The 17,019-nt window shown below is 34.1% G+C and overlaps 1 long non-coding RNA gene across 1 annotated transcript; it reads right to left on the reverse strand.

Annotated features, from left to right (window-relative positions):
- Window positions 1–2,106: 2,106 nt before the first annotated feature.
- Window positions 2,107–3,969, reverse strand: LOC125680882 (uncharacterized). The gene is made up of 2 exons (XR_008802106.1): window positions 3,827–3,969; window positions 2,107–2,694 (listed from the first exon to the last, which is right to left on the reverse strand). It is a non-coding gene; the product is annotated as an uncharacterized LOC125680882 (long non-coding RNA).
- Window positions 3,970–17,019: the final 13,050 nt, after the last annotated feature.

Consider the following 17,019-nt stretch of genomic DNA (forward strand, 5'->3'; position numbering starts at 1 on the left):
TGCTCAAATATGGCGATTAACAAGAGATCACAACAGCAACATCAACCCAACAGATTCGTGAACCGCGAAAATCCATTAGAAAATTGGTGTGAAATATATAGAAGTATTTAAGAGGTACTGATTTCGGTCTGACACATTTTTTTTTTTACATCTGCTCGCCCTGTCTCTCACACGCGAAACTTTGAGAAGTTGTGCTCTTCCACCCCCGTTTCTCAAGTCCTCGTAACACTGAGCTTTTTAGCGGCTGGTGGGTTTTACTCGCTTATTTCGAACACCTTTGTCTGTCTTTCTCCACCTTCCATATGCAGAGCAGTAATTTCAAAATTTTAACTGCAAAACCTTTTTGATATTTAAAATAATATAACAATAGATGACAAGGCATATTTAAGCAAACGTAATTCTACTACAATATGTCCTACATGCTTATAGGTCTGTATTATGTTATTTTTGATAAATAAGCCCAAAAGATCAAGAATTTCTTTCTCTTTTGAGTTGAGTAGCCAAAATAGGTTTTGTTGATTTTCTAAAGCAGAAAAATTTGGAGGTTTTTTCCCAATAAATTCAAATTTTTTTCTTTCGTTATCATATCACATGTTATCAAAAAAATGCATTTCATTTTCAATAGTATTAGTTCTGCATTTAGTGCATATTCGGTCTTTTCTATGGATGTTGATAAACCAATCCATTTCGATTTTTAACCTGTGAGAAGAAATTCGTGATTTGCATATGAATAAGGGGCTAAGTCCCTCTCCACATGCTATTTCCAGGAATGTTTTCTAATCACACATTATTTGCAAAACCCACCATTTTCACCGTATCGTCTGTTTTGATACTAATGTCAGTGTCTACTGCATCAGCTTGACAATCCGAAATGCGGCGAGTCAAGAAGCTACCCGAGATTAACAATGACCACCGAGTGTTAAACAGGGCTAGCCATGCATCAAGCGCACAAAGACTGACGTGGCTACGGAAGTAGCGGTACGGCACTTCACTCAGGGAAGAGTAGACGCCTCGGGCCCGTTTCACAAAAAAAAAGGTAAATCTTTTAAGGATGGAGTCTTGTCAACTTCATTGTAATTAAAAAGTTTTCATTTTTTCACAGAATGTGCATTAAGACACACTTAATTCAAAAAGATGAAGAAATCATGGGGTCATCAGCCTTAATTTTGCGTCAAAGTGAGCGGAAGTTCACTTTCTAAAAATAGCACTTTTCCCCGATAAAATTGCAAAATTGAACCATACCTTACACAAGTGTTCATAGAAAAAATTCTTGATGTTGATTTTCAAATATTTTAGTATGAATATACAGTATGATATAGCAATTGTATATTTTAGGGAAATTTTTATTAATATATACCCCAAACTTGTTCCTATTCTAATTCGAATTTCCTCTGTCTAATTTTAAAATTTTACTTTTTTGAGCCAAAACAATAAAAGTTCTTATGAAAATTATACAATGACCATATATTTACAAATTCCTCTAATTTTGCCAAAAGATAGGCAATTCCTTATAGTTTATTCCTCAAGAAAAAAGATTGCAGGTCATCACCCATTTAAGAAAGTAATTTTACTTAAAATGATGAGGTTTATTTCAAATTTAAATTTTACATTCATTTAAAGCGACTACATATACAATATCAAAATTTATTAGTGTTATAAGCAAATTATCAGTCATAATTTGCTATGATGCTTTGAAAAATGTGATTTTTTTTTAAAAGCAACAATCACAAGCTAGCTGCTTTCGTGGACTAGAGTTTTCAAGCAGTCTAATCCGAATTTTCTCCATCATTAGTTCTTAAAACTGAAATACAGTTCTTTTTAAACTTATTTTTAATTATAACTTAGTTTGATGCATTTTAATGAATAAAAACACATTGTGTTGAGCTTCAATCGTTTTCATTTGAAATGAAAATGGAAATTTAATAGGATAATTTCATTTGGTACATTAATTTGTATCAAAATTCAGAGAACAATATCACCACCGTGTCCATCATTACTGATGCAGTTTGCCCATAATTTTTGCAGTTACTTTCCAATTCTTGTAATAATCTCTCTCTCTCTCTCTCTCTCTCTCTCTCTCTCTCTCTCTCTCTCTCTCTCTCTCTCATAAACAGAACATGTTAAATTGAGTATAGTATACAATAAACATTCATATTTGTTAACATTCATACATTGCTATATATTGTAAATGCAGAATTACTTTAGTTTGAAATTTTGAAACAAAATTAAGAGGAGCATCTATTTTCCATGGATTGACTTCTACATTTTCCATTTTTGCTAAACATATTTCCATTAGCATTTTCGATTTCTGTTATTTCTGAGTCTTTTGCTGTTATAGGTATTTTTGGAAAGGTATAGGTGGAAAACTTTTCTTCGCCAAACACGGCAGCTGTGTAATATGATAATCTCTATCTGGAAAATGAATTAACACCAAAATATAATACATGTATTCATTTAAGAACCTCTTTTCTCAACTGAACAATCAATTTGAATATTGAGCAGGTAGTAAAAAGTAACAAACCTAATCCTTTTGATTCCAAGTCAAAGAATACAAGAGGAAAATGTTGCTGGCTGGAGTGCTGTTTGACAGTTGGCTCTGGTGCACGTACCATTGTCATATCAATCTCATCAAATGTAATCTCACACTTGAAATTTTCTCCTTCTCTCATCTCCATCAGTACTGTTGATTGCTTCCTAAAATTTTGATAGTCATCATTATCTAGATTTAATGAAATATTGTGAAGAGAAGTCTACATTTTTAATAAAAGAAATGTATCAAGTTTTTTTTATTTGGAAATTAACTCTTCTGCCAGTTCTCCACTGTGAATTTACCCTAGGGTTTTCATATACCTTGTGAAAAAAATAGTTCAATAATTTAAACATGCATAGAATTTTTTCAATATTTTTTGTTGTTGCAATTTCAATGTAATAAAACATTGAATACTTATGAGCAATCTAAATGCTTATCGTCCTTTCTACAGTAATTTAGTCCATCCAAAACAATGGGCATCTTAGTGACATTGGACACATCTGATCAGTTCACCATAGAGAGAATTGTTATTTCAATATAAATGAAAAGCATTCTATCCCTTCATTAAAACACTTCATGAATGCATTTTCACATCTCAAAAATATTTATAATAGTTAAAAATAATTGATTCTCAAAACAATCACTTATTTTAAAAAAATAAATGATAAAAAAAGACTTCTGTAATTTGTTCATGATCAACCCCATTCCATTCAATAAGAGCAATTAAGATTTCATTTTTTTTTTTGAAATCCACATCATACATTATGATTTACTAATTTTAGACCTGACTGGGACACCATACTTTTCTCTTTAATTATAAACACATTTAATACAGTGCTTTTGTTGATAATGATCAACCCTATTACTTTTAATAAGAGCCAATTTTTAAAAAATCCACATCAGATGATTTACTAATTTTAGACCTGACTGGGACACCATACTTTTTCTCTCTAATTATAAACACACGAACACTGGAATGGGGTTTTGAGAAAATGTGCATCTTTCATGCACGTAATTATCATTGTTTCATTGACGATGTTTAATTTGGTTGATACATATTTACGTCAGTGTACCTGAGTATTAAAAATTCATGTGAATGTGCGTGTACGTACACTGCACTGACTAGTAAAGAGTCATGACGTATAAGCTACGTACATGTAGGTTATACATGTGTACACAAATATTTTGTGGGCCTTCAATTTTATAGAATATATACAGGAGTTGTATTGACTTACGGAAGATAATAATTAAAGATTTACTATTCCCAAAAGAACAGATGGTGTACATTTCACTTACATTTTCTTCGTGTGCGACAGTATTATTGTCATTTGACATGTCGCGTCGTCTGTCAGTGCCATGTGTGGAACGATGCTGTTGTTGTCTCTATTGGAGGAAATTGCATAATCATGCTGTAAGAGAACAATGCTTTTCTCCCATCCTTTTCATTGAACTTTGGCGACAATGTTCTATCTATTTGCGGTAACAGATTTCACAAACTGCCCTTGCCGCCTTGATTTTTCCCACAGGCACCTGAAGTATGGATATTACTACCCCCCCCCCTTTTTTTCATAATTTTTGTTGTTGAAATGTATGAATTCCCAGTCTATCTCATCCCTCTTTCGATTCATGTAATCGTTTCACGCTTTTTGTAAGCTTTAAAGATTGGCCTTCTACCGGTATAATAAAATACACAAGGTAAGAAACAAAAATTTGTAAACAAACAGGGGGTCCCCGTTTCCGGGCACATTTTCCAAGTAATTACAGCGTTACCTAAGGAATTTTGACGAGCGGCAGGTCGGGGAGATGTCATACTACAAGTCTCTTCAACTCAAAACCCATCTCATCTCTTTTATTTGACACAATCTTGCGTGCATTGATCGGACAGGGCTTCATCTCTTCCACTGGCAGCCAAAAAGGAGGTCACAGAGTACGAATTTATAACGTGTCGTGTGATTGGTCCTCGAATAATCCCGAGACCCTTCGGATGATCTCGAGACTAAGCAATGTCTTTGCGAACCAATCACACGGCGCGTACAACAAATTCGTACTCTGTGACCTCCTTTTTGGCTGCCAGTGGAAGAGATGAAGCCCTGTCCGATCAATGCACGCAAGATTGTGTCAAATAAAAGAGATGAGATGGGTTTTGAGTTGAAGAGACTTGTAGTATGACATCTCCCCGACCTGCCGCTCGTCAAAATTCCTTAGGTAACGCTGTAATTACTTGGAAAATGTGCCCGGAAACGGGGACCCCCTGTTTGTTTACAAATTTTTGTTTCTTACCTTGTGTATTTTATTATACCGGTAGAAGGCCAATCTTTAAAGCTTACAAAAAGCGTGAAACGATTACATGAATCGAAAGAGGGATGAGATAGACTGGGAATTCATACATTTCAACAACAAAAATTATGAAAAAAAGGGGGGGGTAGTAATATCCATACTTCAGGTGCCTGTGATTTTTCCATGTTGTTTACGTTCGCAAGAGCTAAGATGGTTGTCGTAATTTTTTTCGTGCGTTTATTGAAGCATTGAAAATTCAATGAATTCTACTAGTAAATGATACAAAATTGCTATTTCTATTTCAATAAAATCATTTATTAATTGTTTATTCTCCAAAAACTAACAACAAAAATTTTACGTCACTCAAACTATGGAGACCCACTTACGTTAAAAAACGCTGACAAGTCTCCATCCTAAGTTTCTTACTGCAGAGAGGAAAGCACAGGCCTGGGAGGAAATTGGGCAGGGGTGATTAAAATTGATATTAGACTATGAAAACAAAGTAAGAAAATTTCATCAGCAGTGCAGTTGAACGTACGGTCACTGAATTAACTTTATATCATAAATTTGAAGAACTTACGGTGTATCATGGGACAGTTTTACAAAACGTATTGTAATCTTATATCGTAAATTCTTTTGTCGCAAGCCGTATATGAAACCCGACGCTTTCACCCTTAATTTCTTACTGCAGAGAAGAAAGCACAGGCCTGGGAGGAAATTCGGCAGGGGTGATTAAAATTGATATTAGACTATGAAAACAAAGTAAGAAAATTTCATCAGCAGTGCAGTTGAACGTACGGTCACTGAATTAACTTTATATCATATATTTGCATTGTTAATTAAGCAAAGTAAATTTATTCAATTCAATTTATTGATTTACCAAACATGTTGGCATACAATCTTGATAATTAATTAATCAACTAATTTATACTAACAGTTCATATACGAGTATATATATTTGACATGTATCTGTGACACCAAACTGTATGTATGCAATTTAGTATTGCATATTACATTAGTTAAATGTAACTCATTTTCAATAGTAGTTTTTCAAAATTGACAAAACGATGTTCTTTTGAAATACATGATGGTTTTGAATATCTGCCAGTTTCAATTTCTAAAGGGCGGACAGACATTCTTAGCATTGTTAATTTAGAGCGTACTACTTTCGCAATTGGGAATTTCAAATAGTCGTGTAATTCATAGTTCTTTCTATTATTAAAGATACGAAAACATAAGGTGTTATATACCTTTGTGATGAAATATGGTACCCCTTCCCAAATTAAGAAGATTCACAGTATTGCTAAACCATTTATTCTCAGTCATTAATATACAAACATATTGGTGATCCATCATTGTAATCACAGGCACCGATGGACATTACTACCCCCTTTTCTGAATGGTTTTTTGTTGTTGTTTTTTTTTTGGGTTTTTTTTTTTTTGCAGCGATAAATTTACTTTTACTGGAAGAAGGCCAATCCCTTACTTGAAACGATTACCTAAATATGGGATCACAGGTGCTTGTGGACAGGACTTCCGGTACCCCCTTCTTGTATTTTTAAATGTTCTATTCCTTGGGTATTTCGGACGCATTTTTGATCAAATATGTAACTTCAGAGTTTATGTATTTCAATGGAATACACAAATCTCGCATAGAAACGTTTTTAAAAAAGTCATATCACCGATCATCATATATTATGACGATAGATGTGTGACGTCACTGTAGATATGTTTCGACGTCATACGGTAATATACATGTAACTGAAACAGTGGTGGATCTAAATTTAGGGTTTGTATTGTGCAGCAGAAAACCTCCCAATGGTTTTTGTTGTTATTGGGTTGTTTGGTTTTTTGTTGTTTTTTTTGTTGTTGTTGTTTTTTTTGTTTTTTTTTTATTTTGCATCTGAAAATAACAATCCCTTGGTTATAACAGGCCTGGTGATGTAAAACCTGACGATAGACCCCCCCCCCTTTCCATTTGTCTTTCTTTAGATTAGCACAGCATATATAAACGGGGGGGGGGGGGGGGGGGGCAATTACTTCCTATGAGTAATGATGTGCACTTAATTAAATTATTTATGTTTATGAGCAATTGCGATTGTTAGCTTCAATAGCTTGACATCCTGTATGATTATGATCAGCAGGATTAATAAAAAGAGAGAGGGGGGGGGGGGGGTATTGCATTTACTTACAAAATGATTTTAAAGTGTTGGAATCAGTGGGTTCGGTTTTCTAAAATTTTATTATCAAAACTATTGGTGTATTAGGTAGGTGTATGACTGCACGACTACTGCGTGTTGCGTTTACGCAGTAGGTAAATAAAGTGCAACTATTCTAGTCGAGGAATATGCCAATGCTACATTGAAGTGTTGAATATCATGCGCCACCTTGACGGTACTGACTAAAACCCGGTCTCGGTCCCGGTCTTCGGTCTTGGTCCCGTGACTAAAATCCGGTCTTTGGTCCCAGTCCCAGATTTTTTTTATTCGATAAAAACAGAATACATCAGAGTATTTTAGCCCCAATTTCTCGTTAATTTAGATATGACATCATGCCTGCATTCTGATAGTTGATTGATAATATTATTGTCGTCTTTCGTAAAATAATATGTGAAAACTCCGGGACCGAGAAGTAAAAAAGTGATAAAAGCCGGTCCCGGTCTCGATATTTATTTTTTATTTTTCCTAATTAGCCGCTTTAATCTACTTATTCAATGACATTCCTTTGTATGCACATGTATGTTTCTGATTTATTGTATGTTTGTGTTTTATTCCAATTTTCCTTTGTATGTCAAAATCGAGTTCAACTGCGTGATAATTTTTCCTCCCAAAATGAACGCGTTACATTACATTTTCATAAAAAGATAAGAGTGTAGAAGAGAAATAATATATATGTACTTATCCTGGTGTATTTATTTGTAATTTACTGTTGAATGTAGTTTTTACAATTTTTTTTTCCATTTAGGCCAAACACCTGACGACACGATCAATAACATTTTCAAATTCAATGTTGGTGTATTCCGAACCGGGTCTCTGTACATGTATATGTACATGTATAGCGGGTTACTTCTCTCTCTCTCTCTCTCTCTCTCTCTCTCTCTCTCTCTCTCTCTCTCTCTCTCTCTCTCATTCACGAGTGTGTACCGTGAGAATCGCATTAATTTGTTAAATTATGATGTCACTTATATTAGTTGTTTTAATCAGGGAAGAAAAAGCCTTTATGTAAATATTAGAATAATACAAATAGTCTAGTCAATCTAGCTCAAAAATGAGCAAAACCTCAAACTAATTGCAACAGAAATGAAATTTTGATTATTCATGCAAGAAAACACATGCAAACAACATATTAAAAATCGGCTTTTGTATTTCCATGGGAAAATTGGAATTTTGGGGTAAAAGGATGTGTTTTTTCATGAAAATCGCTAAAAACTGGAAATTGAAGAAAATGTCCATTTTATGTAACATACAGTAAAAATAAGTTTCATATCTCAAATTTCAACCTGGAAATGTTCGATTAATTTTTTTTACAGCAGAATATATTCTTTCCTTGACTGTAATTTTTGGGTAAAATCTTGCTTTTTTGAATATAATTGTTAAAGATTGAAATTTTAAGGAGAAAACCCACATTTTGTCATACATTTGAGTCTACCAATAAAAAATTGAAGTTAGGATTTATTTTAAAAACTGCTCAACAAGTAAGATATATAGATTATTGGCAATATATATGAAAAATACCATTTAGGTAGGAAAACCTACCTTTTTCTAAAACAAAAATAGTGAAAAACTGGAAATGATAGGAAATGACTGTTTTATAGAAGAGATGACATTGGTCTTATAAATTTAAGAATAAAACGTCCAAATGCACAACTAAACTTTTCTGCACCAAAATTTATTTTCCCTTGCCGAATTTTGGGCTGAAATCTTCATTTTCCAACAAAAATCGTTAAAAACTGGATTTTGGAAGAAAATACTTTTTCCTGTCCATTAGGCATATATGAGTTACCACATGAAGATTTATACATTAAAATAAACTGTTAACACAAAACAAGTGCCCCTTCAAAAATGGTCTGTAAAAGATGACCTACATTTTTGCAGTTACTCCCCTTACATCGGAAGTTGGAGGCGCGCTTACCATTCCGGTCCTATGTTTCACATAAATACATGTAGTATTTTAAAACAAACAGTGCATAGTAAAGCTTACGTTACCAAATTCTTTATTAAGCTGAGTTTTAACAGTTTGTACTACATCTATGCCGAAACAAGGTTCAGTTTCTTCGATTTTATAAAGAAATCTTTAATACTTGCACTTCGTCAAGTTCTAGAGTTTGGGAAAGAGGGGTGGGGGGGGGTGGGGGTGGTTATAACCGTATTTGATTGTTAGTGGCAATGACTGAACTCATAAAAATGATATTGTGTTAGACAATTCTTCACAAAGCAAATCTCCTATAAGTGTCTCTATGGTATTCCATCGTACAAAGTCGATATGACATCGACACCAGAATATATCTTTTTGTCTATGAAATCCTCATATAGGAAGGTGAAGATAACGAACAGTGATCCATCTCGTAACTCCTATAAACAATACAAAATAGAGAGGTGGGCAAACACGGACCCCTGGATATACCAGAAGTGGGATCAGATGCCTATGGGCTATAAGGAGTAAGCACCCCCTGTTTACCTGTTACACCCGCCGTGAGCTCTATATCTTAATAAGGCAAACGGAGTTACCCTTATTCAATATCATTGTGCCAAAAACGGCCTAACAATCTATATGAAACAAGTCAGACAGATTTGACCCAATGATAGGTTGTATTGGCAAAGTAGATTGTTATAACGACCATATAATTCGCGAAATGCTGACTTTAAACGAAGCAGTTGAAACCCCTTCACCATCAACTTGTTTGTCAGTAGCCTGCCTCCATTTAAAAACTAATCATATACAGAATTTTTTCGCGATTTGTCTACATTTTGACTATACAGGACCTGTTCCGATGCCGAACATTCTTGACGTTGTGTCGCATCCTGTGAATGCATGTAGAAAGGGCAAGGATTGACAAACTTCGTTTCCTAAAAAGACGTCTGGTTTTAACGATATTCTTCACTTAGGGGCAAGATCAAAAATTCAATGTCTCACAAAAAACTAAGTTCACATAGTTTTCACCAAGAACCCCCCCCCCCCCCCTTTAAAACTTAATATGACAAATGTTGAAACTAATCGAATAACAAGAAAAAAAAAGTACGATTATAAATAACACTCTGTATATCTCTGTATACCTTTTCTACTGTTTATTCCCAAATGAAAGTGTATATTAAATCTATTAAATGTTCATTTTATTTAAAATATGTTTTAAATATTATGTGGTATTCAACAGTCGCTTGTCTTTTTCCTTTTTCCACTAAAGTGTAATCGATGTCGGATGACAGAAACTTGCGGGAGTTTTTATTCCCCTCCGCCTAACTAATTGAATTTAAATTTTCATCCGACATTGATTTCGTCCCTTAGGGCAGTTATGTTTATTTCAGAGTTCGTTGCTATTTCTGTGCTTTATATATAGACATTTAAAACACAATATGCATTTTGTATGATCCTCTAAAATTTACGATAAATAACTGTATCCCATTTCCGTTCTCACTGATCGTGTGCCAGCGTGGCGAGAATTCCATCGTCATCGAAAACAAGTTTTGTCTTGAATAGATGGCCGGGCGGTCTAGCGCGCTGTTCGCATGCTGCTAGGAGATGTGGTTCCGCAGGTCGTGAGCCCAAGACTAATTAGAAAGAGTAACTACTCGATTTTACATCAAATCATGATACTATGCGCAAGTGTTTACTTACATTGATTTTTATTATTTATATTGGTGGACTGTTAGTCCCCGAGGGTCTCTACAGCCCAGTAGCTAAGTACTTTGTTACTAGCTTGAAAATACGGATGTATATTTAATCGCTGTGATAAAATTTAGAAATTCGTTTCAAAATTAAGGATTATCTCCCTCATGCATAGCTCTTATCCTTTGACGAATTTGACTCCACTTTTTTGGCACTCTGTTTTCCCCTAAAATAACTCTTGGGGCCTACAAGTTTACTGGTATTTTGGATTTTAAAAATTTCGGTTGAGCTTCACTGAAGAGACATTATTTGTCGAAATGCGCATCTGGTGCATCAAAATTGGTACCGTATAAGTTTTATATTATCAATGTTTTATTATCATTATTATTACCCATGAATGACTCCCCAAACCTGAATTTGAAAAAGAAAAACAAAAATACTTTACTTACTTAGTTTTATAAAAGTTTTTAATACAAAACGTTTGCTCAAATGATGAAGATACAAAATAACTGAAACTTTTAACCCGAATGGCTTTCCATACTTTCTTTTTTAACAACCGTAATTCCCCCCTTGTAAATTGACACTAATGCTTTAAGATTTCATTTATAATTGATTATTCATAACTTCTAAAGTAAATATTGTGTTTTATAATTAAAATTAATTCAGTAGAGGGTCAAACAAAATATTTTGAAGCTTTATTCTCGAAAGTTCCCCGGGAATGGAAGTCGGCAAAGAATATGAGATGCTGAGCAATATTGTATGTATATAGAAGGTCTTAAAATCACCTTTCTAATACAACTGTTAAGCTGTTTAATCGCGTTTTTTATTACATGCACTTTAGATCGTAGTGTATAACTTTATTCCGATGACTGTCACAGTTAAGTTACTCCCCTTTACGTGTACGGCGTGCCGTAAACACTACAAAATATCGATGGTTTACTAAAACATTTAAGTCTAAATTTTAAATATTTCCCATTGTCCGATTTTGTCCGATTTTTTGTATGTTGTTAATCACGCTTTGGTTTATTAAATTCCGTCGAGTTTGTTTCTGTTGCAATTACTTTGAGGTGATTTGCTAGATTGACTAGACTAAAAGTAGAGTGCAGTGCAACGAAATATGAGTCCAGAATGTACGATGTATGAGGTACTTTAAAAATTATGTTCATAAGTGAAATGGAAAAAAAACCCAACAAATATTGTCCTTAAATTTTATTATAATCATTGAAACATTATGAATAATTGTTGATGATAAGCGAAACAAAACTTAATGTGCACTCTTGTCAACAACCCCCTCCCCCCGCCCCTTTCCAGAAAGATTCTGAATACAATGTACAAGAATGATGCTTTTGAAAAGCAAATGTTATACCCCCGTAATCGGATATTTGGGGTGCATTTATATAGTTTTTGGTTCGTCCGTTTGTATGTCAACAAAAACTTGAACCTTGGGTATAACTTTAATTTTGAATGCGTTTTCATATTTCACATGTGTACTCCTTTTGACAAGACCTTTCTTTACATGCAATTCTTCGCCTTTCAAATTTGACTTACTTTTGAAAATCTTTAACCTTAGCCATAACTTTTGAATGGTTAGTAAAAATACAAGAGGGTATGAAATGCTTCACACAGGCATACTTTTCATGAAGCGCTAACAGTAGTCCTATTGGTATTTTAAAAACTGAAATTTATTTCTTAAATGAATTTACATGTATGTCTTGCATATTTATAAATGTAGATTTCATTGCTTGTAAATTTGTTAGTTTATGTCAAATTCATGCACTTTGAAATATAAGATTTTTGTGCAGCATAATTAATACATGTATGTTTGTACATATACGTATATAACTATTCACAATAAATATATAGTTACCACATAATATTACAGTAAAAACATACCATATATTATTTGAAGAGCATATAACGTCAGAGGATATCTTCTGTATAAGTATACAGAATCTGACATTTTTGGTGAGCAAGTGCTCTACATGTATGACACTTTTATAGATACTATAAATATATTAGGTGAATTTGTTTTAAAGCATTGTATCTAAAAGAACCACAACTGAAAAAAGGACAACTAAGTATCAAATAAAACAGGAAGAAATATTTTATAGTTATTATTAATTGGTTATATACAAATATATGTAAAATATATACCCATATAAAGAGATCGGGTTCGGAATACAAAACATGAATCTTTGAAAAAACTGAATTTGACAGGAATATAGAAGAAATAAAATAAACGAAAAAATAAAATATCTGTAACTTACAAACAAATACACCAGGATAAGTACATATATATTATTTCCCTTCTACATTCTTATCTTCTTATCAAAAGGTAGTGTAACGCGATCATTTGAGACAAAATGTCACGTACATGTACATATAGTTGAGTTCGATTCTGACATAAATATAAAGAATATTGGAATAAAAAAAAACCTACACACAATAAATCAGAAATTTATGTATACAAAGGGATGCCATTGAGTATCACGTCCTTATCTTTTTATGAAAAGGTAGATTAAAGCGGCTATTGAGGGAAAATGTCGAGACCGGGACCGGCTTTTAGCATTGTTTTTTTTCTCGGTCCCACCGGTCCCGGAGTTTTCACATATTATTTTGCGAAAGAAGAAAATAATATGATCAATTTACTATCAGAATGCAGGCATGAGATGTCATACCTAAGTTATTGAGAAATGGGGCTCAAATATCCTGATATATTCTGTTTTTATCGAATAAAAGTATCTGGGACCAGTGTAGCGGTGATCGCTGTCGCTGGTGCTCAGGGTCGCTCTAAATATAGCGGTAGCCCTGCTGTTCGACGCTCGCATAATTCGACCCATAGGTAATTGCAAACATTTTATATGGTTGTAATCAGCAATTCTTGTGAAGTATGGTGGTGAAAAAAAAAACAAACCAAAAGACAATAAAACAATTGGTATTATTGAATTATTTTGTTTTAAAAACCAGAAAATGCTTTGTTTTTTAATTCTACATCTGAAATTGTGATCGGCATATGAACTTCATTTATGCACATATTTTAATGAGAAGACGTGCATTTTAACTAATATATTAAATTATATATCTAGTGCAGCTCCTTTAGCAAAAATATCAACAGAAACTTACTAATAATTATTCATTTTACATGCAAGAATTATCGAGATCGGCATCCCACCAATGTCGTCCTGTACTCGAGTCCCGACTGATTTATTTCATTATGATTATGATAACAATACCTTGAAAGTAAGATAATGGTTTAAAAAGAAAAAGTGAATATTATTGTTTTTATTGTCGATGATTTAATTGCTAGTATAAATAAATGCGAATCATGAGCACACTCTACCAGTCTAATTCAAAACAAAGTTGTGACTCGAATTTCCTCTATTGTGTTTTTTAATATCGAAAAGCCATCAGCTATGCCAATGAAGTATTTTTATATAGGACAATAGGTGTTGAAATGCTTAGGTATTTAATTTTAATTTTTTGTGCAATTACTTATGAATTTAAAGCAGATTTTCGACATAGTTTGTGGTCAGAATAATCCAAGCCCCATGACTAATTTTCATTTGTAATTAAATAAGCACAACTAGCCAATCCAATAAACTTATCATGGTTATGTAACACTAACCTGACTAAGAAGATAGGTGCCTGTTTTTGACCGACTCAGGTTTACATTTCTAGGTAAACATCATATCCATAGATATATCTAGTCAGGCGCGTAGCTGCCTATACGCAAGTACGCAACTGCGTACACATTATTTGCTAAAAAAAAAAAAAAAAGAGAGAGAAATTATTTTTACATTTTTATGTCATTGCCTTAAGTGTAACTTTGCGCTATGTATTTCCGATTTATGATTAACTCCAATCATCATGTCTATTCTTTTGTTTGAATTCGTTTGTTTCGAAAATTGACAGCCAAAATACCCGTTGTATTCTCAAAAAAATTGGTGATTGTAATCAGTAAAACCCAGGAGCTTCCGGGGGCTTCGCCCCCTGGGTCCCTGCCTTACTTTGCGTACACTTCATTTTCTGTCTGGCTACGCGCCTGCTAGTGTTTTTCAATGATGATATCAGACATTCAGTATTCGAAATGTGGATAATTTATGATGAATTAATGTTAAGAATGGAGATATGGAGTTCATACCCCATTAAAGTAATTTACTTCACGTAGTTCAAAACACGTGAAATTAGTTTAAATTAATTTCTTTGAAAACATGCCAGAAGAAAATTTATACTAATGCAATAATAAATTATCTTTGGAATGAACAATATGAATTATTTACCCTGTGAAAAACGAATAGAAAACATCCTATATATTGGACATTCTCGAGCATACAGTAAAAATGTGCATAATCATTTGCATGAGATTTTTCCCCATTTTCTCTCTCCCGAATTCTGAAACTACACTTAAAGTATCTAGTTCAAATCAAACCGCCACCTATTTGCACCTTGTACAACTTTTACAGACCATACCCTAGTCAGTTCTGGCAAAATATGAAACGGTCATTCTGAAGAGCGACTCCAGTCACCGACGCTCATATTTAATTCTAAATAATTATTTTCCCCATTTTTTCTCTTCCGAATTCTGAAACTACACTTAAATTATCTAGTTCAAATCAAACCGCCACCTATTTGCACCTTGTACAACTTTTACAGACCATAACCTAGTCAGTTCTGGCAAAATATGAAACGGTCATTCTGCAGAGCAACTCCAGTCACCGACGCTCATAATTAATTCTAAATAATTATTTTCCCCATTTTCTCTCTCCCGAATTCTGAAACTACACTTAAAGTATCTAGTTCAAATCAAACCGCCACCTAGTTGTACCCTGTACAACTTTTACAGACCATACCCTAGTCAGTTCTGGCAAAATATGAAATGGTCATTCTGAAGAGCGACTCCAGTCACCGACGCTCATAATTAATTCTAAATAAATATTTTCCCCATTTTCTCTCTCCCGAATTCTGAAACGACACTTAAATTATCTAGTTCAAATCAAACCGCCACCTATTTGCACCTTGTACAACTTTTACAGACCATACCCTAGTCAGTTCTGGCAAAATATGAAACGGTCATTCTGAAGAGCGACTCCAGTCACCGACGCTCATAATTAATTCTAAATAATTATTTTCCCCATTTTTTCTCTTCCGAATTCTGAAACTACACTTAAATTATCTAGTTCAAATCAAACCGCCACCTATTTGCACCTTTTACAGACCATACCCTAGTCAGTTCTAACAAAATATTTAAAATTAAAAACATTTCAGTAAAAATTCTTACGCAAGAGAACATAGCCTTAACCCTTGTTAAAAATTTGAATTAAGCGCATATTACATTTGAATTGGAAAACCCCCAATGATACCACAGTCTTTCAGCTCAGTTTTTTGCATGAAGGACACCCCCCCCCCCCCTCTCAGCATAATGCATTCATACATGCATAATAAAGCCTTTTACTGAAGAAAGTATATAACCAATATTCCACACCAATTGCAGTAGGATATATTTTTATGCCCCCTTTGAAAAAGAGGGGGCATATTGTTTTGCACCTGTCGGTCGGTCGGTCTGTAGACCATGTGTTGTCCGCTCAATATCTTGAGAACTATTCACTTGATGATAATGATATTTTATATGTGGGTTAGTTATGAGTAGAAGAGGATCCCTATTGTTTTTCAGGTCAAAAGGTCAAAGGTCAAGGGTCAATCTACTCTGGACATAGGAATATAATGTCCGCTCAATATCTTGAGAACCCTTTGCTTGAAAGACATCAAACTTGGCACACTGGTACATCCTAAGGAGTTGATGACCCCTATTGATTTTGAGGTCATATGGTCAAAGGTCAAGGGTCAAACTGGGCATAGGAATATACTGACCATTCAATGTCTAGAGAACCCTTTGCTTGACAGACATTAAACTTGGTACGCCAGTACATCTTCAGAAGAAGATGACCCCCATTGATTTTGAGGTCACATGGTCAAAGGTCAAGGGTCAAACTGGACATTGGAATATACTGTCTGCTCCATATCTTGAGAACCCTTTGCTTGACAGACATTAAACTTGGTACACTGGTACATCTTCAGGAGAAGATGACACCTATTGAATTTGAGGTTGCGTGGTCAAAGGTCAAGGGTTAAACTGTACATAGGAATATACTGTCCGCTCAATATCTTGAGAACTCTTTGCTTGACAGACATCAAACTTGGTACACTGGTACATCTTCAGGAGAAGATGACTACTAACTATTTTAAGGTCACATGGTCAAAAGTCAAGGGTCAAATTGGACATAGGAATATACTGTCCGTTCAATATCTTGAGAACCCTTTGCTTGACAGACATCAAACTTGGTACACTGGTACATCTTCAGGAGTTGATGACCCCTATTGATTTTTAGGTC

This window comes from Ostrea edulis, chromosome 1, assembly GCF_947568905.1.
Source record: "Ostrea edulis chromosome 1, xbOstEdul1.1, whole genome shotgun sequence".
NCBI lineage: Eukaryota > Metazoa > Mollusca > Bivalvia > Ostreida > Ostreidae > Ostrea > Ostrea edulis.